Source organism: Parasteatoda tepidariorum, chromosome 2 (genome assembly GCF_982258835.1).
Source record: "Parasteatoda tepidariorum strain Cologne lab strain chromosome 2, Ptep-v5.0, whole genome shotgun sequence".
Lineage (NCBI taxonomy): Eukaryota > Metazoa > Arthropoda > Arachnida > Araneae > Theridiidae > Parasteatoda > Parasteatoda tepidariorum.
In genome coordinates, this window is record NC_141756.1 from 129303570 (window position 1) to 129330961 (window position 27392).

Genomic DNA, 27392 nt, shown 5'->3' on the forward strand with positions numbered 1-27392 from the left:
TTCCTTTTTACAACTTTTTAACTCAATGAAAGAAACAAAAATAAAATAAAATTATTGAGCTGCTGCCACAAGTACATAATTTATTAAATGAAAATCTTGGTCAATTAATTGAAAAATTATAATGGATGATTTCTATTTCAACTTCTTGTAATTTGTGTATTTATATTTTTGTATAATTTATGTATATATATATATATTTTATTAATTTGTTACTACATTTTTGTTAGTCTTTTAAATTTCTAAGCCTATAAATCTGCAAAAATTATATAATTGTGTTGAACACTTAAAGCAAAAAATGCTGAAAATTGTGATGAATATTTCAGTGCATATTTTGTTATAAATTTCATTTTGTTGTGTGAGCATTTTTGTAATTAAGATTTTTTTTATATCAATAGAATGTTACAGCAGGACATTAATAATTGTCTGTCCTGTAGCATAACCTTCGACATAGATCTATTCCTGGGTCTAATTTTAATTCATATTGTTAAATTTGTAAATTAAAATTTTCAATTTATAAAGCGTGATTTGAAGTTTTGTGTTAATCCATGTAAAGGATCTCCCCCCCCCCTTCGTACAATTGCTAGGGCATGTAAATAAGGCTTATTTTTATTTGTAAAATCTCAAAATTTGCTCTTGAAGGTACTTTTCCACTAACCTAGCTGTAAAATTATTGAACTGTTTAGAGTTTTTATAATCTTACTGTATTTGTGGTTTTAAGAATTTTCAGTACTCCAAAGTAATTTTTATCAAAAAAAGTAAATAAAGCACTCAATGTTTTCTTAATCATGAATTTTTAAAAAGGTACAAACTGGATGACCTTTATTTATCTAATGCATATTATTAGTAAATGTAGTGACTAATAGTGTATTATTTAGATTAGTATTTGAAAAATTAGATTAATCTCTTTATTTTAGTTTTTTGACAGTTTAGACATTGACGAACAATTGGAATTAACAATTCAATAATCACAAATATGTCAAATTGTTTCTTCAAGGCCATTTGCCAATTTATTTTTGGACAATTATTTTGCCACTGTTTTTTCTTGAATGTTCCAGAAACTATTGTTTCAATTATTTAATTAAAGATATATTCAAATTACAAACATTGAATGCTAATATGTAATTTTTACATTTCGAATCTTTACCATGATTGGGATCTGATCTAATTATTAATGAAAATTTAGAAAATTTATTATTAGAAATTTAAGTTCTAATTTAGTTATGTTATATGGTTTTATTTACCTACCAAATTCATCATAGATTATATCAAATTCACCATAAATCTTTACCAATTCAGCATAATCAATCTTAATAATCAGCATTATAATTTATAAAAAAAAACTTCAGTTCTTGATAATAACTCTGGAATGATTATTTTGTAGAGTCAAAATTGCACAGGTATGAAAAAGACTTTTGGAGAGGGATATCGTAAAAGTAAAATTAAGAATACTTTTCAAAAAAGTTTTTTTTTTTTTTAAGTTTTTCTTATAACTACTTTTTTTTTTACAAACAAAATTCCTGTAGCAAGTCTTAAATGTGCACAATATTAAATATGTTTTGAGGTCTTACACATTAATTTTTCTTCAATGAACTCCATCTTTTTTAATTTTTATAAGATTCCAGACTTGTTTTTGCAGGCCTCAAAGTTGTCCTTAAATTTCTTAAAAAATAAAGTGTCCTTAATTTTTAAACATTTCAATTAATGTCCTGAAATGTTTTATGATTTTCCAAATTTTTAGTTGAAGTTAACGGGAAGAATAAATATTTATCAAAAAAAGAGTTGTAGAAATTTCAAATTCAAAAATTATGTTGCATGCCATGGAAGAAAATAAATAACAAAATGAACGACACAGTCTTTATAGCGTCATAAAGACGTTTTTAGTAATTCTATACAATACTATGAATTACAAAATAAAGACAAGAAACGAACACCGAAGAAATTTATTGAATGAGTCACTTTTGGATTTCTAGGTCCATGTTAATGCATTTTAACCATTTAAGACATTTAACATGTAAGTAACAAGTCAATTGATATTATTTAAAATATGTTGCAACTCCAATTAATGCTTTACAGTGCCCTTTAAAGAATTTTATTATGAAGATTAACAAAAACATTACACAGAGGATGTGTTTACATTGAATGATTTAGATTCTGTTTAAAGAAACCGGTGTAATTGCAAAAAGAAATGATTTAACAATCCTTTTTGAGCTTTATAATTCTATATAATATAAATAACACAAATCTGATTAAAAGAATTTATTACATGTAAAAAACGAAATAAGTTTTTTCTCAAGTTTAAATTTCTAGATTGGCCATAGAGATTATTGTAAGTCTTTAGAGCTAACTTTCTTTTTTCAAACAAACAATTTTTCTATCATTAAAAATGAAATTTTATTCCAATCAGCATAAATTTAAAATTACAAACTAAGCATGTTCATTCTTTTTCAAACAATTTCCATTTTTTGATAACAGTATACGTAAATAATTCTAGTAAAATGTGGAGTAAATTGATGACATAACTAGATATAGAAATAACATCTTCCAATCAAACCTTTTTTTTATTAATTTAAATTTTAAGAAAGACTAACTTGAAAGTTACCACATTAAAAAGAAAACAAGTAAATACAAAATAAAGTGCACAAGAAATACATATTAATCACATGGAAACAAAATTAATAAGTTTTTATTTCAATATGGTGTTTATAATATAGTGTTAAGAAAATTACCAATTCATTTAGAACAAGGTAACTTAACTTTCCCAATTTTGTCTTTATGTTCCAGAGACAACTTGAAAATAAAAGTATTAAGTATATAGTATTATTTAAGTATTTCAAAATCTGCAAAATGCTTATACAGGGACAATGTAAATTTGAGACACATAAAAGTTGTGAATTTTCTTACAAATTATGAACTCAAAAGGTCAACCAAAAGGCAAAATTCTTAGAAAATAGTGTACTAATAAATTTTATTTTAAATTTTACTAAAATGTTAGGGGCTAGTTACAATTTCTTAGGCAACTCTCATCTTTACATAAACTTTGTACATTGCAGTGTTGTGTATCCAGAATCAAGATTTAAGCATGCCTAGATTATCCATTTCTCTTTGATAGTAGGCATTCAAGGTTGCACTCTGCAATAAAAAAACCATAAGATCAATTTTTATTCAATCATGTCTTCTATCACGTTTGTAATTTTTTTTTTTTAAAGATATATTAAGTTTTTTTTTTTGGTTTTTTATTTGTTTTTTTATTAATTTTCCTGATATATAACTATATTTTACAATTCATAAATATAATCATCGATGAAATATTATTATTGTAACAGAAATATTAAGTTAAATCATAACACAATTGAAACTATCTTTCTGCATTATAAATAACTTTGTTAGTATAAATAATAAATGTAACTGCAAGATTCAAAATCATTGAAACTGAAAATGTATCATTATTAAGTACTGAAAAGCAGGCTAAAATAAATAAATTAAGAAATTAATTACACAAATTAATTATTAAAATAAGTGTGATGCCTTAGACCTTTATAGCAAGTTGATATAACATTAGGATATATAATAGCGTAAATCACTAATTCAGTAAAAAAAATCACATAAGAATTCTCTCTCTATATATATATTCATATTCAGAAATATTTGCAATGTTAAAAGGAAATTTGGTTTTAAGGTAGTGTTTTAAAATTAATATTTATTAAAATAATCGAATTTTTATTATCATGTTTCGAAAAATTTTATACTGCTTTTAACAGAAGTGTAAAGATCTGTTTTTTATTTGCATTCTGTAAAAAGATTTTGAGATTTTTAAAATGTCGTTTCAAAAGTGCTGTAATTTATTGCAAACTAATTCTAATAAAATATATTTTAAATCTTAATTCCTGATAAAGTTTAATTATGATTCCTCAAAATCTATCTTGTACTTTTTTGTTATGAGTACATATTTATTTCATACATAACAACTTTGCTTCTCTTTAGATAACAGGAGTCATTATAATATCAGCATCAAATGTGGTATTTAAATTTATTTTTAGGTCACAATATATGTCCAGAAAATTCCCAGTGCTTGACATTTTCAGAAATGTATAAAATGGCAAAAGACTTTTGTGAGAATGTAAGTATAAAATTATTTAATTTTTAATCAAATCCTTGAAAGTATTAAAATAAACTGGTTATGATAGTGTACTGATTTTTAATATTTTCAGTGATTTTTTAATCGAATACTTGTGTAATGGTGAGGTTATTTGTAATAATAAGTTTTTCCTATTCTATTATGTCACTTTAATCACTCATGTGAGAACTGAAAATTGAAATTTTAAATGCATTTCACTTAAAACCAATTTTTTTGACAATTGCCTAGCTATAAAAATGTTCACCATTCTAGTCCATAAATCCATATTATATCATATGTGCTATATTGTATTATATAGGTGCAAAAGTTGATTCTACTGTTGAACGAATAATTTTAAGCAAACATATTTTGTATTAGTTTCATTCATTTTTATAGCATAGAAAGATTGTGCTCCGGAAAAAATCCGTAGAATAATAAATGTGATTAGAGATAAAAGTAAACTTACACATAATTATTCATTTAAATTATGCTGCATATAATTCATTTAAATTATGCTGCATATAATTCATTTAGAATATCATGTTTTGAAAATTTCAATGATTTAAATTTATGAAGATATAAATTTTTTGAATGATTTTACTCAAGAAATGTTCCGGATTTTTGAATTGAACCCACAATCACCCCTGCTGGTCTAGCTGTTTCTCATTGTTGACATTGCATTCTTATTGATTAGAATATCATATCATACTATTCTTAATTCATAAATATATACAGTTTATTCGACAATTTATCAGCTTAAAATTAATAGAAGTTATATTTTATTTTTATCTCTTATTTGAAGTTATTTTTATTCTAGTCTATTTTGATTATAGAGATAGTATAAGTTGGTTTATATTTTCAACTATTTGAATTTTGATTAGCGCTTTTTAAGTCTTAGGGCTTTAAACTAAAAGTGGTGTACCTTTTTTACATTTTAAAGTAATCTCATGATGCTATTTTATCTTGATAAATTTTTTTTAAACATATAATAGCTTTCGATTTACAATTATTGAAAGTTAAATGAGTTATATTTACTTTATAATACATTTTAATTTAGGCTGCACTCAGTCAACGTATGCAAATAAAATAATAAATTCTATATGATTATAAAATAGTAAAAGAATATTAGAGAATAACTTTTTCCACTATTTCTGCATAATCTCTTTACTAAAAAAATTCGTGAAATGTTTTCGCCAATCTGACATTAAATCCAAATTAAAAAGTTACAAAATTATGTGGATAAAGTTTCAATTGTAATTAAGTAAAATTATTAGGGTTTAAATTATGTTAAAATGGTATTGGAATCTAAATCTGTGGGAATTTTTTTTTCTTTGCAAAATTTCCAGAGAAACTTAATAGAGCAAGCACTGTCGTTTGGCAAGGTTGATGCTGGAAAAAAAGCCTGCTTTATGATCGTAAAGAAAAAAATCTTGCCTTGAAAAGAAAAAAAAAATTCTCTTGGTGGCAGAATTTCAGGACTTTTTTTTAAAAAAAAAGATGACGAAGCAAGATAAATAATGAAAAAAAACTATGTAACCTGCATCGCTAATATCAAAAACATTTAGTTCATGAGTGGAAAGTTCATTTTTTATGATATTTTTAAAACAGAAGAAGTCTGAATTTTTGTTTTGAAGAATAAAAATTTGCGTAGGATGTGCATTTTAAATGTGGATTAATAAATTAATATTTTTTAAAAATTCTTTTCTGTTTTACTATTGCACTAAATCATATTTTTAATTAAATCATTAGTGATTCTACTAGCTATGAACCAGATCGCCTAGCCGTTTAAAGCTAACAATTGTTTTTTTTCTAAAAGCTTAAACTTAGTCAACGCTGTATATAAATTACTGCAAGTTGCCATATTTAATGAGACAAGTAGTGTGATCTATGAGATTTATGATTAAATACAACTCATCTGCAATCAAACGTTTTAAAAAAAATGGGAAAGAAAGTCATAACTTTCCATAGACATTCTCCCAAATCTTGAAAATGTTTCCCTTGGAGTAAAACTGATCCTGAAACCTCATTAAAAACTGGCTTTGACGTGTACCCTTAAGTATAAATTATTTTTGGATGAAAAAGAAATATAAGTTACAATAGATTTTGTTATGGAAATTAAAGATTTGATAGTGTAGTGTATCTACCACTACAAAAATATAATTCCAATTCACCAGTATATAAGACATGTTAATTCGATCCTATGGTGGGGTACCTTCTCATAGATGAAGGTCTCCCCACATTGGGGACCCGGACCCGATGAGAAAATGCCCACCTTCACAGAAACTCCCACTTCGATTTACCCTAACAGAAATTCTTACTTCGATGGATGGTTCACATTGAACAGTTGACTTGCTACTTGTGACTGCGACATTGTCCTCACACTGTTGCTTCTAAAGTTTGGTCTTCTTAATACAGCTTCTCACAAAACAGCAATGAATCAACTAATGGTATCCGTTCATCGAATTCTATCAGAGATATAATTCTGGTGAGAGAATAGTATCTACCACTACAAAAATACAATTCCAATTCACTAGTTTATAAGGCATGTTAACTCGATTCTATAGTGGGCTACCTTTTCATAGATGAAGGTAGACATGGTCGATATCTACTCTTCCTACAGATAGTTTCAGTTGTTTAATCTAAACTTAGTTTATTTGAGGAAAATGTATTTTTTATGTAGTTTATTTTCTTATTATGATTATTATACTTTTTATTTACATATTATAGTATTTTTATTGCTTAGGATCATTCTTGGAAATATACAGAAAGTGAATTTTGCATGCATATTTGGTTTGATGGAGTGGCTGATGTTAAGAAAAAAGTAGCCGAACATTATATCGATCTTGCCCTCTCTCCTAGCACTGCCCAGTACTTCATCTACTTTTTTGTATTGATTGTAGCACAAATAATGGGTCACTGAAGTACAATATTTAAATTAGGATATCTATTAATGTTGTTCCTGTTTATCTATTTTGGATATTTAGTTTTTGAAAATAAATATATATTTTATGAATTGTGATGATTTATTCTGAAACATTCTCCTTGCAAATACATTAATTCTGCTCTATAAAAGTGTTAACTTGTTATTTTCTAATTATTAAAGAAAGTCAAACAGGATAACGAGAACCAGTTGCTATGAAACTCTTTGGTAGAGAAAGCCAGGGTCCAACAAAGGCAAGAGAAAAGAAAATGTTAAAAACAGAGCTTAATACGTAGTAATCCATAAAACTAAAGTTCATTTATATTGACTATGTATTTATGTTTATATGCAGCAAAATGCAATCCCTAGGATCTCCTAGAAGTATCTAAAAACTTCCCTCTATCAGATGCAGAGTTCGAATCTAGTCCTGTCAATCACTCGTTAGATTTTAATATCACTTCTTGTAAATTCCTTGCTAAATTTGTTAGATTTGTTTTTCATGCATAAAAATGAAAAGTCATTTCTCTAGGTTGCCACTCTACAGGGAAAACTTAGAAAATACAGGGAATTTTATTTCTTATATTCGTCTTTTAAAAGTGGTGACTACTCGAAATACAATTAATGAGATTTCAGCTTTATTAGACTATTTAATTCTCTACATTAATTTTTTCAGCAATTAAAACTATAGTTATCTAAGATGATTGTGCTCTGGAAGAAATCCGGATTTGTCGCTAACCACAATCCAGAAGTTTTAAGGAATCACTGATCACATTTATGCCTAAAAATTCTTGTATATTTTATTTAAAAATATTAGAACTAGATTTTCTACTTGGCATCGCTTTCATTTGTAAATATTTTTTTCAGATAGAATAATAAATGTAATAAGAGATAAAAGTAAACTTATACATAATTATTCATTTAAACTATGCTGGAAAATATCAATGAGTTGAATTTATAAAAACATTAATTTTTTGAAATGCGTCATTAATGATTTTAGTCAAGAAATTTTCAGGATTTTCGAGTTAGGCTCACAAGCACCCCTAAGTTACCCTAATATAGCTCACTCAAGAGTACAGTGAATGTATGTTTCCTCTTAATATATTGTGTATAATATGTGCGTGGAATTTTTTTCCATCCAGATTTGAGTGGCAACCGTGTTTTGGTGAGTACAAAGAGAATGAAAATTATGTACTCTTCATGAACTCAGGATATAATTTGTTATAGCACGACCCATAACTAAAGATGGTTGCAAAAAAAATTATTTTGCACCTCCGAATAAATTGCAAAAAAGCTCTACTTGGAGTGGAGCTCATACATCTCAACTTGTCACATTTTTACGGGAAATTTTTCTTACCGGTTTAAAGTGGTAATAAGTTGTATGGTGCTTCCACACCAAAAATAATAATAATATTTTAGACTTACCAATTTCCGAAGCTCAATTGACCCTTGTGTCCACTGAGATGATCTCACTACCTCTAGCCATGTTTTCGTCTTCTACCATTGATCCTCTTTCTTCAAGCTAACATTCACCGATATTACACAGATAACATTATCATTTATCCCGAACGAACTGCCATCTTCTGTTTCCAACTTAACTTAACTGCCAACTTAAATTTTCATCCCCCAGGGGAACACTGTTGTGTGACGGGTATGGCGCACCCGGGGACCCCAACTAGACCTCAGTATTTTTCTGCTTCTCTCTTGAAATTATCCTGTTTTAAGTTTTACACCTGAAACCAAATTAATATTTTAATCTAGTGTGCGAATGTCGACTCGTTTCCTTTTAAACACCGATTATAATTTACACATTTCAGATTTCTGTTTAATTTTTTTTCCTTTGTCGGGTTTTTAGGATTTGTTACTTTGCTGCACATCTTTATTTTAAAAATTTTTTTTTCTCTGAATCGAACAGACTAACAACGTTAGCTATTGCTGAACAGCATATTTGCAGTGTGCCGCGTTTCATCATGGAGTTACCAGTTTGCATTCTTACACAAGTGTGGCGGGCTTATTTCGCGGTGTCTGTTGGTCGCGTGCTCTTTGGGCCGTGTAGATGAGCGATAGATCCCCCTCTATCACTCTGATCGAACAAGTTGCTCGGGATTAGCTCTGTATCAAGGTAATGATCCTGAGTTCTGATTGTTTTGGAGGATCCACACTCCTCTGGTGTAGTACTATATTGGACACTACTCTTGGCCTAGGTGTTCAGAGCCAGTGGTTCGGCGCCCGTTGCTGAACTACTGTTTGTCTACGATAGGTACTCTGACAGACATTCGTCTGGAGGGGTGGCGGTGACTATGGTAACGAGGTATGATTATTTCAAGTAGGGGTGCGGGTCCCTCTTTAAGGGAGAAAACTACCTCGCAAAGTTGAAGGAAAGCCCTCCGTCATTAGACATGGATATCAACCAGATGCCACGTGCCATTGACCACAGACGGCCAGGAGGTCTACCTTTCTGCATGTAAAATGGCTTGTGCCTACGTGTGCCTCGACCCGGGGTCATTAAAGGGAGTGATTTTTAGGGAACATAGAAAATTAAAATGCTATTGGTTCTATAAAGCGCTGTGATTTCGTAAAAATGTCTTTTTTTAATTTTGTAATAGGAGTGTTTTGATTTTAAACTCCGCATTATTTATTATTAAAAAATAAATTTAATAGTCCCGAAATGATCAGTTTTCTTATGGATTAAAATTTGTTCTCTATCTTATTTAAGCATTAATAGGCATTTATAGACGAACTAATAAACGGATACTAATACTCGTAATAGCTTAAAAATAATAAAAGATATGTTTACCCATGAGTTTATCTGTTATTTAAAGGTTTTTTTTTTTCTTTTTATCCTGTTCTATTTTCTTTATATGAATAGTAATCTTTGAAATATGATAACTTTTTTACTATTATTACGTTTTGTATAAAAATAAAAGGAATGTAAAATATACTCGGGACAGTCCGTTGCAAGCAGGGTTCGTGATTTTTCTGACTTTTTTTTAAAAAAAATCAAAAAAATCGGATTATTTTGATTTAAATCGGATTTTTTTGATCTAAATCAGATTTTTTTCATTTTTATTCAAATACACTATAAGAGCTTTTATTTATGATTAAAAAAACTTTATAAATGTTTAATCAAAAGTAAATTAATATTAAAACCATATTATAACAATATTTTAGAAGCTCTAACTTACTAAAATGATTTTTCATTATAATGCATAGCGACCATTTTGATACAAAGGCGTGATTGAAATTAAAAGACAAGATAAAATAGATAATTTAAAGAATACTACTTTAACTAGTAACACAAAGTTTCAATTAGCACACCATAATTTTAATTTAAAATTTTAATTTTAATTTAAAATATATATATATATATATAAATCAGTTGATTTTAATCATGATTTAAATCAACGAACCCTGGTTGTAAGCCACAAAATTAATTGACCACTGCGCACAGGCCGCCTTTATTTCCCCCAGACAATTTAATAATTACGCTCTGTTAATTCAGATTTTATATATATATATATATATATGTATATATATGTAGATAGATAGATAGCGAACAATTTTCAATCAATAAGAAAACTTATCATTTTAGAACTATTACATTTATTTTTAAATAATAAGTAACTCGCAATTTAAAACAAAAACATTATTTTTAAAAAATTAAGAAAGTAAATACATAAATTTTTGCGAAAACCCAACGCTTAAGAGCATCAATAGCATTTTAATTTTCAATTATATATATCCCACAATCTGTGCCTTTGTGAACATAGAATGTCTAGTATTGACTAATCATGCTTTAAAATGGTTACCAAGAAATATCCCTATCTAGCTAGCATAGTATAATTAACTAGTAAGGATCCTGATTACCTGTTTCCTGTCCAGGTGTAGCCCATTCTATCACTTTCGGTATTTCAAAGAACTTCATGTAGTTTTGTTTGCATTTCTCTTCAGGCATAACTTGCTAATGTTAAAGTGTTACAGGTGTGAACATCCCCCCCCCCCATTTAGGATTCCCATTGTAGAAAATAACACTGATTGGTAGACAGGGAAGCTTTCTACACACTCTAGAAACTAACTATATATACCATACCGTTTGAAAGGCTTCTAACCATTTGTGTTTAAACTTCAGCGACATTTTATTCTCTCTATTTTTTAAAACTAACTATGGATTTCGAGACTTCTGAATTTGCCGAAAATTTAATTGAGCTTGAGCGTGATAGACCAAATGCCACATTTATTTCCCTACAAATTAATAATTACTTTCTGTCAACTTATTTTGTCATTTAGATATTTTTGTTTTATTTCTCTCTCTCTCTTTATATATATATATATATATATATATATATATATATATATATATATATATATATATATATATATGTATATGTATATATATATATATATATATATATATGTATATATATATATATATATATATGTATATATATATATATATATATATATATGTATATATATATATATATATATGTATATTATATATATATATATATATATATATATATATATATATATATATATATATATATATATATATATATATATATATATATAATAAATAATTGTTTAAAATTCTTAAGCAATATATGAATAGTTGAATTCGCATTATTGTTAAACAGCTTCATTAACGAAAAATATGTTACGATTTTGAGAGTGCGATCAGCATTGCGCACTTATTACCTATATTTTAGAGAAATACGGCAGTTACGTTACGCACATTAAATTTATTTTATCATTTCAGGTAAATTTTGCTACTTTTTTTAAGCAGTAAATAATTTTACAAAAAAAATTACTATGTTGTCTCAACTTATTAATTAAAATAATGAATAGTAAATAACTAGTTAAAATTCTAAAGCAATATTAATAATTAAATTAACATTATTGTTAAATCGTTTCATTAATGAACATATTGCGATTCAAAGAGAGCGATCATTCATTGCGCACTAACCTCCTTTATTTTAGAGAAATCTGGCAGTTTTGCTATGTACAGTTAATTTTTTCCATCATTTCAGTTTTTTTATGTTACTTTTTTCTTCAATAGGAAATGATTATACAAGAATAAAAAACTATTGTCACTCAACGAATCGATTTAAAATAATATATATTAAGTAACTGTTTCAAATTCAAAAGCAGTATTAATAGTTATTCACATTATTTTTAAATCGCTTGTTCAAAGAAAAATATATTACATTTCTGAGATTGCAGTAAGCATTGCGCACAAACTTCCTTTATTTCAGAGAAATATGGCAGTTACAGTATGTATATTAAACATATTTTATCATTTCAGCTATTTTTTGATTCTTTATTCTTCAATAGAACATAATTATACAACAAAAAAAAAAAAAATAAATAAAATAAAAATAAAAACTATTATTCAATTAAAATAATGAACAGTAAATAACTTTAAAACTCTTCAGTAATATTAATAATTAAAGTCACATCACACAAAAAAATAAATAAATTAAAAAAACTATATATGCACTATCTTTTATGATATGTTCGCGTGCGTAATGTAAAAGAAAAGCAATGACATTGAAACAGGGAACATTTCTTTTAAAATCTCTACTTGACCCCTTAAGACTTGCCTCACTTCCCCCACGCGTCTGTCGTACGCCGACTAATGAGGGAGAGATGAGTCTTCTCTTTGCCACCTTGCCCTCAGCCTAAGACTGGTTTTAGCGAGAGAAAATTAGACCATGAGACCTCTTTCTTCGGTCCATTGTGTTAGCTCTAGAGCAAAGAGAGAAAAGTATTCGCACCTGTAACATCGTTTAGATCGTTCGATTTTCTCTTTTTTAAAAGAGTCAAAATTTTAATAGCGGTAAGCACCCAAAATTTGATATCATAATTTTTAAATTTTTTGTTTTTTAAAAAGTATATATTATACAAAACAATAGCCCAAAGCAATTTTTTTTTAATTTAATTTATTTTTCAAGATATTAACAATTAAATTTCAAAGCTCTTTTTGATTAAAAAATAAATATCTAAGGATAGAATGAATGGATTTTAAAAAAAATTTATCTCATTTTACGCGGAAATAATGGAAGTTGTTGATAAAATAATTATAATAAAACAAATGCTTAAAAAATTTAATTTTTATTGCAAAATTAAGTTGTAAAATGAAAAACAAAAATGTCGTTAATGTCGTACAAAGTTCGAACAAAACCCATTTTAAAGTAAATTTTATTCTGAACAAAATAGCTTTTCAAAAAAAATGGATCGTAATTCCATAAAAAGTTATAGCTTTTTTCGCGAAACGCTGCACCGCGGCGCGCTCTGCCACTCCACTCCGCTGATCACTTAATCGCGCTGTATCAGTTGATTTGAAGGGAGTTTAAAAATCTCAACTAATATTATGAATAATAACTAGGTGAATAATATTATGAATAATTAGTTATTTATAATTTATTTGCATAATTTTTTGAGTTCAAACTTGGAACTGGAAGAATATATTTTATTTATAACTATTTTATCAAGAACTTCCGCGTAAAATGAGATAAAATTTTTTAAAATCCATTTATTTTATCCTTAGATATTTATTTCTTAACAATTAAATTTTAAAGCACTTTTTAATTAACACCTTGTAAAATAAATTAAATTAAAAACGTTTTGGGCTATTGTTTTGTGTAATATATACTTTTCAAAAAATGTGAAAATTTGGATATTAAATTTTGAGTGTAACAGCTATTAAAATTTTAACTCAATGACAAATTAAAATTTTTATTTCTATGTAATGATTGATAAATAAGATATGTATGGAAATTGTATAAAATTGTTCAAAGCAAGCGCAATGTTCTATTAAAATACAAGTAAGAAAACGTAATTTAAGGAACAAAAAAACTTAGATAATTTCAGATGGTTTGATGGGTGCTGATAAAAATCATTGATAGTTTTAGATTTCATCCTATTTGCGATAACTTGCTTTCAGTTTAAAAAATAAATAAAAACAAAGACATTTAATATTTTTTCGGCACAGGTAACGTGAACTATATTTTTTCGGCACACATAGCGTGAACTATTTCCATTTTCAACAAAAGTTTTATCAGAGTTAATAAGTTTAAGCACTTCACTTTTTCCAGAAAACTCAAATAATAAAAGAAATTAACTGCTTTAAAAATGTGCAAGTTTAGAAATTAAACCATCTAACAATCAATGAACATTCATAATAAATATTGTAAAATTAAAAAAAAAAAACATGTACTACCCTTAATGTCAGAATTAGTTCACTTTTTTTCCCTTTGTATTTAAAAAATAACAACCGATTGAGTAAAGAGAATCATTTCAAGTAAGAAAGAAATATCCATGCGAATCTTAAAAAAATTATTGAATCAGATTAAATAAGTCTCCTACTGATGGCTGAGTCTGCCAATCTGGTATACTTCCCATACAAGCTATCATCGAAGCTACCCTCCCTAAAATGCCCTCTTCTTGTTTCCATATGTATGTGGTGGGCTTGAGAGTGTTCAGGCGAGCATTGCCATTGTTACAAAAGGTTTTTCACCCTGTCACGACATATTTTCACATAAAATTTATGTCTTAAATATAATGCTGTAAATTCTAGATTTGTAATACTTGCATCACTTGAAAAGAAAATTTCCGGCATTTACCACGGTTGTCGTCTAGCGAAACTATTTCTAATAAACAAGCTATTTCCCTATTGAAATAATAGATAATATTCCTAGTATTATAACTCTGCACAGTACTCTAAATGAACCGTGGAGGTTTAGTCGATTTCCAATGAGGTGAACCGGGTTGGAATCCCAGCGATGACTGATCAATGCGAATTCCGCATCGACCACAGTGCTGACGCAAAATATCCTCGGTGGTAGCCGATCATGGGTTAGCTATACGCTTCAAGTGTCAGAAATTCAGTCTCTCAGCCAACAACTACAGAGGAAAAGAAACATGTTCGCGTTATAATCAACCTAATACAATTAGAACTTGTACTCTCCCTGAGAAATGTATAAACTGTAACGAAACACATTCTGCTAATTCTCGTCAGTGTTTGAAATGGAAACAAAAATTGCTTGAAATGATCTTATTGGTCAACTTCCGCAACCTTTTGTAATAGGAGATTTCAATGGCCATTGCCCTATTTGGGGAAGCCCTGCCTCCAATACTAGAGGTTTTTCCAATTGAAAAATTAATTGATGACCGTCTCCTAAGTATTCTTAATACAGGAGAAAGCACCCATTTTCGCGATCATTTATGCCCTCAATTTAGCTGTATGCAATGTATCTCAGTGTGCATATTGGTGATGCTATCAAGTATCTATGCTATCGCGAATTAGATTCACGTCCTGCATACATAGTGATTAAAATATAGTTATTGACCACTTAGGCATGATGCTTCAAGTAGTGAAACATAGTTAAAAATTGTCAAAATATCTCAAACCATGGTGGAAACAAGAAGGCCAAAAAAAACGATACGTTGCTTTTAAAAAGTCCAGCTCAATGACTCGTAGAATTCGACGCAACATTCTGAAAATATCTTGGCACAATTTCGTATCCTTCGTAAAGCATAATTCATCATCAAATATTATCTGGAACAAAACAATATCTGGTAAATACTTTGCCCATAACATACCTATTCTCAAATGCAATAATTTACAAATATAACATATTGCTAATGCTTTTGCTGAAGTTTCTATTGCTGTAATTACCAAGAACCATTTGCTATTATAAAAAGAAAATGTGAAAAAGACAAACTAATGCCAAGAAACACGAACGATGACTATAATAAACCCTTTACTCTAGAGGAATTTCTATAAGGTTTAAAAAATATCCATCCTACAACACCTGGTCCTGATTTGGTGCCTAACCTAACCTAACGAATACAACCTAAAAGCATATTCTGTAATTATATAAACGTATATATGCAGAACGAACTTTCACAGAAAACTGGTTAAAAACATATAATACCTATTGTTAAACCAGGAAAAAAATCCCGAAGACTCCACTAGCTACGGCCTATCTCGTTAACTAGCTGTATCTGTAAAATTCTGAAACAATTTTACATGTTGAGGGCATATTCGCACTTGAAACAAAACTGTCTTTAAAAGTACAGAAGTGATTTCCGCAAAGGATAAAGCACGGTGATATCTGTTAAAACTTGAAATTAACGTTCGTCAGGCTTTCCGTAAAAATCAGCACTTAGTTTCAAGTTTATTCACATAGAGAAGGCCTATGATAGAACATGGGGGTATAGAATACTTAGAGACCTCATCACTTTTTTCCTCGAGTGGGGTGGGGGGGGGGGTTAAATTCTTTAAGTAAACACTGGCAGTCACACTCCCGGGATACACTAGTGATCTGTCCCTTCGTTTTTTTCTTACCCCTTGTCGTGGTCGCTAAATTTGCTAATGAGGGATTTTCGTCTGTGTTCAATTACTTCCCTGATGGGAAACGACCACCTACGTGTTCGCCGTGACCCTTGGCCCTGCAAAAAAGGAACCTGGTACCCCAACACCATGCTTTAGCCCGTGCTTCAGGTAAACGGTAGGTGCATATCGGCCTGTATGCACCAATCGGCTTGTCACGAACGCCATCTGTTGACTAGTGTCAAGCCCGGGAACATTACTGTGCACCTCTTACAGGTGAAGGCTGCTTCAGTGGTGACTTGCGTCGCGGCTAATAGCTATTGGTCAGCATCGATGTTCAAGTAACGGGTTGGGGTTAGCGTCTATCTTCTACGTGCATCCCCTAAGTTGGACTGCGTGGTAGGTGGTGGCTGAAAATAGCACGGTCTTAAGCTCTGCACTAATTACCATATTCGAGATCGCCCCTTCGAGCCATTAAGATATAATCCTAGATATAGTATTGCTCTGTCAATACACAAACTGATTCTGCAGCACAGACATTTACTTTCAACCATCAGATTAAATCGAGCCGTGGTGGATCGGGGGATAGAGTGTTCGCTTTCCAATGAGGTGAACCGGGCTCTCACCTACCACAGTGCTGACGTAAAATATCCTCAGTAGTACTCGGTTCGTGGGTTAGAGTCCCCTTGTGGTTCGGCTCACCGTGGGAGATTTTCGTGGATTTCCTCTCCATGTAATACAAGTGTGGGTTAGTTCCATCAAAAATCCTCGACTAATGCAAATTTCTCCCAATACTTGATCCAGGAGTTTCCCTGTCTTCTGGATTGGGTACAAAATTACAAGGCGACGAAGTTAAACATTAGTAGTAGTAAATCCAGACTTGGATCGGCGGTTATAAAGTAAGATAAAACCACATACTCAAAAACCTAGCTTCAACGTCCAATAGGACCACATCACCTCCACCTAACAAAACATATAAAACAGATTATTCCGAAATGGCTCTACCTTTTTCGAAACAGCTCCCCACAAAGAAAAGCCGTCCCGAAATTTGAAGACCTGGCTACTTTAAGAAGAAAACGATGCGCAAAATAAATTGTCAATCAATCCGTTTCTTCTGCTTTGCAAAAGATGGATTTTGATCCATCAATCTTGCAGGCAATCATCTTGAACAAGTTCATAATGTCCATATGCTTTAGATCATTGAAGTCGTCTTCATGGCAGTGTTGCAATATGAACTTCGAGTGCATTACCATCTAAACAACTCCCATTGTCATCCTCATTACAGATCTGCGTTTTTCAAATTAACATAAATATTCTTCTTCCTGTCCTATTTATTTACCTCTACAAGCTTACGTTTCCCAAGCAGATTGAATTCATTGATTGTCCAGTTACCTTCACCTTCTATTTGGCTTGGAAATTTTATAGGTTACAGTGAACTGTGGGGCAGTTCCGCTTCCAATGATCGGGATCATAAGATTGAACAACTCATCCATGACCATAATCTCTGTTTGGTTAATCAATTTTCATACTCCGACACAAACCTTTCATTCTATTGATTTAGCTCAAGCCGTTCATAAACTTTTCTTTTAGCGATAGTGTTCATAACAGTGATCACTTCCCACTTATAGTTTCATATTCCGTTAAGGTTTCTACACGCCCAAAACCATCGGTGTTCATATATCATCTCGCAAACTGGCTCTTATTCACTGGAGCTGCGGAAAATAGCATTCCAAAGACATCGACATGTTTTCTTCGTAAGTCTTGTTTGAATTCTGAGTGTTCCACCGCTTAGGTTGTGAAACATATTCCGTTGATCCCCTTCAACATCAAATCTTAAAGCTATTAAACAGGCTAAAGCGGTTGCTCGAAAGATCCGACGCCAAAGGGTGTCCTCGAAGCGCTATTGTCTCATCTAATACATCTCCCAGGCAAGTCTAGTCGAGAGTAAATTGGCATGGACAGTGAATTTTGTTTTCCTGTCCTTGAAAACTACCTATTCTGCTTCTAACGATGTATGCAATATGCTTTGCGAGACATTTTCAGCCCAAATAATTGCATTTAAGTTTTCAAAACCATAAGCGCCGGCTAACCGTAGAATAGAGCGTTCGCTTTTGAATAGCAGTCTTATTCTACGGCTGCTATTGTTCTGTAGGTTCCATCAAAAAGTCCTCCCCCGAGAGAAAATTTCTCCCAATACTTGATCCAGGTGTTCCCTTGTCTTCTGGATTGGGTTCAAAATTTCATGGCCATGGTAGTCGTTAACCCAAAATTGGGTAGACTATTCGACGACGGTTATGAAATTAAATAAACTAATTATATTTAGTTTTATTGAATATGAGAAGAATATTTGATTTGTGGGTTAGTTTTTTTTAAAATCATTTTTGACTGTTTTATTTTAAAAGATTTAAGTCGAATAAAATGGATCGAATAGTTCTTAAGTTACTTTAAAAAAAAAAGCCGTTTTTTTTGTTTTTTTTTCAAAAAATGTATTTCTCAAGAACTATTCGATTGATTTTTTTTTAATTATTCGATGTTAAAATTGCGTAGTCTAAAATTATGAAAAAAAAAATTTCGACTATTCGGACGAAAAAACGTTGAAATATGCGTTTATAATAAATGTTCGGAGCGTCCGTTCTTTTCTTGGAAGCAAAGGTGGTTGAGAATAGTAATATAAATTTACGTAAATTTATAATAGGGTCTATTTTTCTTTTGGCTATGTATTTGGCTATGTTCTAGGATTCACATAAACAATAATACTGGTATAAATAATATAAATACTGAATTTAAATATTGAATTCGAAAAGTTAGTTGCGTTAGATCAGCGTACCTTTTTTAAACTAACGTCACAGGTAGTTGCCAAGAATCGCTACAAACTGTTTTTTTTTTTATTGTTTCCCCCTACAACTACAGTAATTTCACTACTTCCGACCACAGGGTAGTAGTCCTGACTCATTCTCCTTCTTTCACTCTTAATATATAAGCTCTATGAAAGTTTAAATTCTCTCTCCCTGTAAATATGTTTAAAAAAAAAGCTTTTAATAATTCAATTAAAAAATATTTTTCAATTGTTGGAATCCTTGAAGCAGTCTTGTATTGAATTGAGGAAAGGCAGCATCTAATCCATCGATGTTTATGAATGGAGTCGGAATAGTGAGTGTGCAAACAAAGAGCTTTCACCCAAAGCAAATGTCGTTGGTAATGAAATATTCATTCTGCATTAAAACCTTCTCTGTTTGTATGCATTTGCATCAGGAGACGGTTGTATTTCAATTATTATATTCTGAAAGGAGATACGAAAATCTCACTTATTTCCCATAACTGTCTACGCTTTTTGTTACGTACGACAAAGTCCCGTTTTCTATTCCATAAACGCAGAGTAGAGCATCCGAATTGTACTCTTCCTTCAAATAGAGCGACCGAATTTTTATTTTATTTTAATTTTAAGGAGAAACAAATGCTTCAAAACTATTTTGGGATTGAAAAACCAGAGGTAGTCACTTTTTGTTTAGACTTTGGAGATTCTAAAGATGTTTAGCAAAAATGGATACTCGCGACCAGCGTTACGTTTTATGCTTAAAACGTTTGAAAGAAGTAAATGGAAAAATAAAGTAAAAATCGGTCATTATTAAAAACAAGCTAGTAATGTTTAATTACCTTTTTTTTTCTTTTAAAAGTTTCGAAGGAAATGTTCTACTTCTATGATTGTTGAAAGGTTCAAAGAGGTTGTTATATGAAAACTGCGGCTTTATTTCAGATTCTATTTTTGTATCACCGCTAGTTTCTTTGTTTAACGATGCGCCGCAATATTCAGCCCATGTGTTTAGCTTGTTTCTTTTTTTGGTCCACTAATAAGTGTGTCATCTTTGCCTAGGCAGGAAAGGGTGCTTAGCCGAATTACCTTTTAAAACCTTAAATCTTTGAATACCATTCGACTGATATCTCAGAATAAGTTCTCAATCTTCTGTTTTGTTCAAAAGATCTTTTTTTTTAGCGTATTTTATAATGTGACCTTTCTCTTTTTAGAAGTTTTCACACTCTTGTTCTATGCTAATGCATCTTCTTCCTTGCCTCCTTTTTTCGTTGGAGTTTTGCCTGCCTCAAACCATTTATTTCTCTTCTTTTTCTCCTCTTTTCCCAAAACTTCATCAGCAGAATTTAATATGATATTTTTGAATGTATCCCTTTTTCTACTGGTTATATATCATTTTCATTAAGTTTAAAGTATTATACACTAATTTGTTCTTTTGATTCGTCTTGGTACATTCCAACGCCAATTCGGTTGCTTTAATCCATCATTGATTTTATTAATTGGTAATAGTCCCCACGACAACATTTTCTCATACCTCACTAACTCCTCACTTCGGAGGGTCTATTCATATAGGATCGATTTGGTTTTTCGTCATTCCATTTAGAGAAACCCCAAGTCTCTTTGTAAATGCATTTCTGTTGGAAATATGCGCTACTTATGATTAGGTTGTCATACGTTGCAAAATCTACTTTTATAACCGTCGTTGAACAGTCGACCCGATTTTTGGGTTTACGACTCCCGCAGCCTTATCATTTTGAATCCAATCCAGAAGACAAGGGAACTCCTGGATCAAGTATTGGGAGATATAGCACGTGTGTGCTTTAAAGTTAATAACATGCTATATTTAAATTGCGTAATTAAAAATTAATTACAAAAATAAATAAGAATAAAAAAAGTTTAAGTTAAGGAAAAATTTAATTTATAACAAAAACATATAATGAAAACTTACATTGTAAAGAATTAGATAATTTTAATGAAGGGTTGAGGAACGCGTCCTCTCTCCACGCGAGTCAGTTTGGAAGTGCGTGAGTATGAGGGGTTTTACAACCGGTTATGCTGGCTGGATTTACCTCACTTCAGTTCGTTTTTTGGAGTGGTCAGGAGGGTTGTCGAGGTACATACTTGGGGACTGGGTGTTTGCCGAGGCACACCACAGGAGATATTTCGCCATCTCTTGGAGGACTTTTTGATGAAACTAACCCGCATTTACGTTATACAGAGAGGAAACCTCCTCCCATGATTACAACGGGACTCTGTATTTTATATGAGAACTGTGGTCGATGCAAGCCGGTTCACCTCATTGGAAGACGAACGCTCAATGCAAAATCCCATTTTCACTACACATATCATGTACTTTCCAACAGTCGGTCAATATATTTCTTTCATGCATCCAATCACTCAACATATTTAGGTAGCTTATTAAATTCACATTCGAGTGTTTCATAAAAACTTTCTCTTTACCCATCATCAGTTGGAGTATGAATTGCGTCTGCGAAATACAGATGTAAAACGTCTCAGAATCGGCCACACTCATCTTTATCTGTTGATAGGAGAATCTCCTCCAAAATGTCACTCTTATTGCCTCACTCTTATTTCATACTAATGTTTGTTTTACGGGTAAATGTCGCCTCGTCCAATCCTGAGGACCAGAGTGTTACTCTTAGATGGGTGCCCAGTCAAGCTTGAAAGGTCCTACCAGTTACTATGCTACCGCCGGCATAGCTCAACACACGTAAGCACACCCACCAAAACAAGTTTGTAACTTAATGTTGATACATCAACATTAAAAATGATTCATCAAATGATCTCAAAATTTTTAATTCCATGGACATAGATTAAATTTCTGATTCTGTTGGGATAAATTTTAGGCATTAGCATTTAGCTCAGTTTCCTTTCGAGCTGAGTCGTCAAATTTGATGTTTAATTTCTTGTTTAATTTGATGCTAAATTTAGTTGCTGTTAATGTTTTATAACAATTGTTGACTACTCTAATAAAACACGTTAAATGTTCCTAACCCAAGAGAGATGATAAACGCGAATTGTCAATTCAGCTATGAATACTTTGTATTCATTATTTTCATTGTAAAGGTTAGTCGAACAAGTCGAGTTAGTTTTATAAGAAAAAGCTTATTATGAAAGTAAGAATGCAAATTGTTAAATCAACTGTTCTTTGAGAGTTATATTTCCTATAGCGGCAACATTTTTATATCATAATATAAAAACATGAGAGAGGAATAGATGAGTGTGATAGAAAGACGTACGCAGCGGTAAGTAACTGGGTTCGTTCCAGATTTCAACGAGTTTAATTTACTATGATGCTGATGTTTAGTAGTAGTCTACTTCTCTTATGTTTTAACGTCAAAGCGATTTGTATTTTTTTATACAATAAATACTATAATAAAGTTACTTTTCTCATATTTTATGACTTGAGTAATATTCTTGTTATCGAATTTGAATACTGGCAAAACATTGTTAATTTCCGTATTTTTAATAACTTTACCTTTAATGAAGCTCCAGATAGATGGGTATCAGCCTATCGGGGAAGTAAATGCGTTCTGTGCGCAGTGCTGACCACAATCCTACCGTTGGTCACGAAATTGTGAAGCCTTAACATTCATGACCCTGGCTTACAACGGTCTGTTGCAAAAATGCTTTTCTTTTAACCGTGAAAATACTTTTCTGCCGCACACAAGGTACCAATTTCTCAAGTATTCTAGCTAGCTTTCTTTTTACACTACTTTGTAAGGATTGTTGCGTTTTCTATTGGGAACTGCTTCAGATTTATTGATGGTATTATTCTATTTAATTGTATAGATTTTATTAATACTGCAAACTCAATTCATCCAAAGGGAGCCGTGTTGGCTCAGGAGATAGATCCAATGAGGTAAACCAGTTTCGAATCCCAGCGATGGCTTGCCGATACGAATTCCGCATCCGGCTTGCACAGTACTGACGTAAAATATTCTCAATAGTAGACGAATCATGGGTTGGAGTCCCCTTGCCGTTTGGCTAACCGTGGTAGGTTTTGGTGGTTTTCCTCTCCATGCCACGTTTAGGTTCGTTTAGGACTTTCTGATGGTGAGTTCCATCAGAAAGTCCTAAACGAAGGCAAATCTCTCCCTTGTCTTCTGGATTCGGTTCAAAGTTACAAGGCATTGTTACGGAGTTGAACATTAGTAGTCGTAAACCCAAAAATTGGATCGGCTGTTCAACGACGGTTATAAAATTAAAAATTTATCCAGGGGAATTAATTCTGGTCAAAACTTATCATTATTATGCATCTTCAGTCTATATTGGTTTAATCATTGCATTTAACTCGTCTAATGCTCAAATTGATGTAAAAGAAGTTACTTTTCATTTCCTATCAACAAGTTAATTTACGAAAATTCTATTAGAATCTACAGAAACGTTATTTTATCTCAAATTATCGCATTTATTAAGTTTATTTGTAACAATGATACGCTCATTTTAAATAATTGTAAATTTCTATGCAAACTTCTCTTGAATAATTGGACAAACAGATCTGATTTAGTAAATGGCTGCCTTCCGACACAAATTAATGCATAGTTTTAAGCTATCGCACGGCCACAATTTCATTGAAGTTTCGCTTGGATCACCTTGAAACATAATTGGGAGCCTCTCTGTATTTCCAATTAATTTAGTTTTTATGGAACAGTTTTTGAAGTTATACTTCTTATGCGACTTCCAACAAGGTTGCGCTAAACGTTTAACGCTACATTTTTATTATTGGCTGGGAAATCACGTGGTAGGATCCAGTTTTCCCTCATTCATTTCCATATTGTTCTGGTTCTCACTAGCATAAAAGTATTGTTTTTCTATAAATATTTTTTTAGTTTGATTTGATACACATATAATTTAATAGGGTAGTATTTTTTATTTTCAAGCTTAGTGGATAACAATTGTAAAAAATGAGTGAAAACAATCCCACGGACAATGCGACGGATTTGAGGTTATGTCAAGGTAGGTCTCTTGTGAATATCAATTGACTGTTAGGTTTTCTCTTTTGAAATTACATTATGACGCATTCACATACATTATTAATGCAAATACATTTTCCATGGTGAGACGATGAGGCAACCACAAGCACTTCCACTGGTTCAAGAGATCCACGAGGGAAAAATGCACAATATTACCGTGATTACAGAGCACGGAAGCGAGCAGAGCAGGAAAAAGAGTCGTTGAATAGAACTAGTGATCCTTCTACGACTGCTGATTCTTCTACAATTAACGTCGCAGGTTACGAACTTTTTCTTCCGCGCGGAGGAACTCCGCCCACTGTTTTTTTTTTTATCTCATCTATAACCTTAAATATTTCATTCGTAGATTTTTTGTTCGCGTTTTTGGCATACGAACTCTCGATCTTGCAACCTTTAACTCTGCTTCTGAATAATCTTGCTTCCCTTCTGTAAAAATTATGTACTTCTACAGTCGAGGTCTCAGTTAATAATCTTCATCTGACATGTTTTTTTTTCTTCATCTTTCTTGGGGCAGTCGGGTGGTATGGTTGCTTGTGGTATTTTACTTCCAACCGAAGAAACTGCTCCCGCACTGACTATATGGTAATGCCCCCCGATGACGCTACCATGTCTGTCTGTGCGTCCATTTCAATTTCTATGTTTGTCCTTTTGTGGGTATTATCTTTTATGAAGTTTTAGAGGCTATTTCCTATTTATGCTTTTCGGACTTTTCCTGCTTCAATATTCTTATATTCGCATCGGTTTCATGCTCGGTAATAATTTATTTCTCTCTATATATATATGTATATAAAGTTCAAAATGTAGAGAAAACATGGAAAATTACAGAACAATGAAAAAATAAAAATAATACTAAAAAAATTTCTTTTTGGATCATTGGAATATTATCGGATTTTCTTATAATTTTTTTAAATAATAAAAAAATTTCTTTTCCGGATTTTTATAAATTTTTTTCCTTTCTTTGGAATTTTTTTTCCGTATTTTTTTTTTTTTCAAAAATTATTTTTCTCTTTCCCTTTTTTCATTGTTCTGTAATTTTTCCATGTTTTCTCCACATTTTGAACTTCATGTATATAATTTACTGTAAGACAATTTTTATCAGCATTACAACATTTCTAAAACAGCTTTTCTTTTCTACTTATGAAAAGTCATTTTTTTTCACTTGAAATTCATTAGTATTAATTGTATTTGAAATACATTGAGAAATATTAAGTGTGTGTGTGTTATCTTTTTTGCCAAAAGAGAGAGAGAGGCGTGGGGGAAGGGGAGGAAGATGAAACAACGCAGAGACATTCCAACGAAATGAAAAGAAAGGGGGATCATTTAATTAATATCCGTTGGGGAATTTGTGATTAGCCTGCTCTCCGGAATGCAATTGGCTGACTCTTCACTCACCCCTAAACTCACAACTCGAAACGTTTTTAAAAACAAACACATTGTAATGAAGATACAATCACACAAGTTCTAAAAAATAAATGAACTAATATGGAAAATATTTAAATATAAGCTTAACATTATGTGAGGTTTCGATAGTCATTGGATCATTTATACTTAGTAAAATCATATACTTAGTATTTAAAATTATTCTCAGGGCTTAACTCTGAAACTGAAATGCATGTATTATTCAGTAAATATGTATTTTTATTTTTTTTATATTGTATAATTTAATATGATCACAAAAAATATTCACAAACACTTTATGGTGTATATATATATTGTTCTTTTATTTCTATTTATTTTATTATCTGATGAGCTTAGGCCTTTTTCTTTTTTGTTGTACTTATGTAGCCATAGAGCTTAAATAAATACGTTTTTTAACCCCCTCCCAAAAAAAAAAAAACATTCCACATATTAATAAGAAGAAACTTTCTTATCTTGTAAGGAAATACAATTATTATTTGCATAACATTATATATAAAAAAACTTTTTTTCAGATAAAGAAGAATAAATATAAAATGAGAATGAACAAAATGCATTTTTTATTCTTACGATGTTATTTAATTGAAACGTTTGGACTAATTGCATGCAGTAGTTTTTAAGATGTTACTATTTTTTGTGGAGCACTTTTTTTTTATTGTAACCCTGCAACTGCACTTTATAACCGATTTTTATGACTGAGTTTATTCTTGTTAGATCTAAGTTTTCGTCTGTAGTTTAAACAATTCTATATAAATGCATTCTAAAAATTATTCTATTCTAGTCTTAAGAGAAGTTCCCAGAGAAGTTATAGACCACAGTTTCGAAAGGGGAAAAAAAAAACACGTGAAGGCAATATAATAAACATCATATTGTCCTTTTTTAATGTTGTAAATAAACATAACTTCAAAGATGGTTCATTTTTCAGCATGAAATTATATATATATAATACTAATTGGCAACAAAAATAATAGTAAACTGATTGCCAAATAATGTTACAGCAGAGAGATATATTGCATATAAAAGTAGTACTACTGTGAATATCTGGAAAAAAGATTGTTTTGAGTGATAATAACATAAATGTTTTCAGCAAAACATGTTACTAATTTTAGAAATTACTAATGTAAAAATAAAATATTTTTCCGTTTTTTGAATATATATTAATTCACCAAGAAAGACACTTGATTTTAAACATAGAGAACTTTTCAGATTCTAAATTTTCGTGAAAATATTGTAAAAGGAGTAAAAAAAGTATTCTAATATAAATAAACTAATTTTAAGGGATTTTTCCAGTTTGTAAGCATTATTTAAAATTTCTCGAATAATGAAAAATATTTTTTACATGTAGGATCCTTTAATATATCGAAAAGCACATTAAATAATTAATATAATGAAGAAAAAAATATATATATATAAAATTTTAAAAATTGATATCAGCCGGGGTTCGAACCCGCACCCTATCGCTTATGGCGCAAGTCATTAGCACGTGGTCTTAGCCGTTGAACAAGGTTTATACGGTGATCGGGCTACTACATAGCTTCAAGTACCCTCTCTCGGTGAGCTAAACATAAGACCTAAGGAACGCTTGCAGCCCCCCTAATAGGTCTATAAAAAATTTTCTTAGCAGGTTGGTTCGGCTCATAGAGGACAACTTTCCGTCCGAGTTTGAAAATTATAGCTTAATATTAATAGGAGTAAGACGGACTTGAAATTTGAAGCTTTTTCCCGCCATTTTATTTTATTTTATTATTTATTCCTTTATGCGTTCTTTCATCAAGAAAGACACTTGATTTTAAACAAAGAAA

The 27392-nt window shown here is 30.7% G+C and overlaps 1 long non-coding RNA gene and 1 pseudogene across 2 annotated transcripts in view; one reads left to right on the forward strand and one right to left on the reverse strand.

The window, feature by feature from the left end:
* LOC147816206 (folate receptor gamma-like) overlaps positions 1-7127 on the forward strand; it is a 129728-nt pseudogene extending 122601 nt beyond the window's left edge. The window contains exons 7-8 of the transcript XR_015431219.1: positions 4038-4117; positions 6858-7127. The product of XR_015431219.1 is annotated as a folate receptor gamma-like (transcript). The remainder of the gene's footprint in view (positions 1-4037; positions 4118-6857) is intronic.
* Positions 7128-14404: 7277 nt separating this feature from the next.
* On the reverse strand, positions 14405-21514 carry LOC147816207 (uncharacterized). The gene is made up of 2 exons (XR_015431885.1): positions 21126-21514; positions 14405-15591 (listed from the first exon to the last, which is right to left on the reverse strand). It is a non-coding gene; the product is annotated as an uncharacterized LOC147816207 (long non-coding RNA).
* Positions 21515-27392: the final 5878 nt, after the last annotated feature.